At 40.0% G+C, this 2,164-nt stretch overlaps 1 protein-coding gene across 1 annotated transcript in view; it reads right to left on the bottom strand.

The window, feature by feature from the left end:
• The window catches only part of LOC107101779 (stonustoxin subunit alpha-like), a 34,469-nt gene that overhangs the window by 15,685 nt on the left and 16,620 nt on the right, over positions 1-2,164 (bottom strand). The gene's annotated exons all lie outside the window — the stretch shown is intronic.

Raw genomic sequence — 2,164 nt, 5'->3', positions numbered from 1 at the left:
GTTATGCTAATCGGAGGTCACTAAATTTAGTGTGTCTTCGGTGTGCAAGTTTGTCAAAACAATGTCGAACTCCGTAATTTTCTCTGGTCCCCTCCCTAATCTGACCAGTGATGACTTGTTTAGCCGCATGTCGTCATTCAACCGCTGGTTGTCTGGGTGGTGTCTTGAAAACAACGTGGGCTACATTAATAATTGGCAATCCTTTTGGGGATAGCCTGGTTGGATTCGGAGAGACGCCATCCATCCCACTTTGGATGGTGCAGCTTTTCTTTCAAAGAACCTGGACGAATTTGTTAATCCTCCAAAACTTTGACAACCCAGGGTGCAGACCAGGAAGCAGAGTCGTAGTTTAATGCTACGTTCACACCGGATGCAGCAGGCGCGGCACAAGCAGCGAGTTTACATGCAAAGTCAATGGTTGATGCGCATCAAGGTGCAGCAAAAGGTCCCGCAGCGCATTTTGAGCAGCAGGTGCAGCGAGTCTGAGCAGCTGAAGCAGCGCATCGGGAGCGTTTAAGCATCTGACGCGCGTGACGCGCCGCAAACGCGCTGCTGCTCCAGAAGCGAAAAATTTTACTTTTGCTGCTCGACGCACCGCGTCAACCAATCAGAGAAGCTAATCTGGGAGCTGGCTGGGAGACAGACACATCGCTGATGATACAGAGCACTGTGATCACTCCTCTGAAACAGTTTATTGACGCCTAAATTAACGTAAAATGCAGAAACCTGCCGGCAGAATATGTTCGCTTTTATTATCCTGGTGCCTGCACTTTAGATCATTTAGATCAAAAACACCTACCACCTGCTGCGGTGAACCGCGAGGAGGCGACCCAGCCAGAGGCTGCTGTTGAATGGGATTCCTACTGTCGGCGCACCACCGATATGTGGGGGTCTGAGCGGCTCTGACAGAAATAATATTGGAAGGCAGGATGATAATCTGGATGAACTGACTGCACTGTCAGTTCATCCAGCATTTTATTTTATCTTTGCAAAGAGAGAACAGTTCATCATATGGCCCTTATTGCTCGGCAATCAGCCCTGTTCTTCCTGGGCCCTTACTTACAATAAAGGAAAGTAGTCAGAGTCAAACTAATTACAGAGACTTTGGTTAAACAGTAATATGTTCTGAATAAACCTTGAAAGAATCTGGCTTCTTATGGGAATAAGGTATGTCATGTCTAAAAACATCCTCACACAGGGGAAGTATGTGACCTTGCAGGTGAAACAGGCTCAGTGAAAAATTACACTAAGTTACAATAAGTAAATTGCATAAATCAATATATGAAATAAGAGAAATCTAAATTTTTCAACCACAAGTCCTAACATCAGAAAGCGTACACATTGCAGAAATTAATACAAGAAAATACACAAAAGAAAAAACAAAAAACAAAACAGAAAATAGTACATGAAATATATGAAGTTTGAACAAATTTTGGCAATATTGAAAACACATAATTTATCCACAATCATCCTCCAGAGCCGGATACAGTAGCCGCTACCTTTTTGACAACCCTCTTTAAAACTTTGCATTTAAGGCTATTTCGCTTACATAAATTATTAAAAGGTCATCATTATATTCTGCAGATGTTTGTCAGTTCAACAAAACATTGTTTTCATACAAATTACTTTATGTCCAGATAACTGCTTCTGTTTTAGGATTGCGTAGGGAACCTGGCAAAAATGGTATTAATAAACTTAAAAGTCTGTGGAGGAAATATTGTAAATTCAAGTTAATACGCAAAATGATATATGGAGTGAGATAACAGGAGGAAAATCCCTTGAGACAATTCTCTGAGCCAACCTCAACACTGTGCGTTTTTTTATCACTCGTTTCAACAGAGCTTTGGATGTGGGGTTTTTATTGTTTTTTTGTTGTTGTTATTGTTGTTTTTCAACGTTATGTTTGGACTGGAAACAGTAAGCTCTGACAATCCCTTCAGTGAACACACTTACTTAAAATTTGATCTTGAAAGTAAATCCAAAACTGTTTTACAACAGGCAGTGGGATTTCTGGGTTGCTTGCTTTGACCTTTTAACCTTGTGACTTGATCTTGGATGGAAAACTGTAGATATCTAATAAAAGGAGGCCATGTTAATATAATATAATATAATATAATATAATATAATATAATATAATATAATATAATATAATATAATATAATAT

The sequence above is a fragment of the Cyprinodon variegatus genome, unplaced genomic scaffold (assembly GCF_000732505.1).
Source record: "Cyprinodon variegatus isolate N-32 unplaced genomic scaffold, C_variegatus-1.0 Scaffold1151, whole genome shotgun sequence".
Lineage (NCBI taxonomy): Eukaryota > Metazoa > Chordata > Actinopteri > Cyprinodontiformes > Cyprinodontidae > Cyprinodon > Cyprinodon variegatus.
Note: the sequence above shows the minus strand (reverse complement) of the source record. Positions and strands in the feature narration are given on the sequence as shown.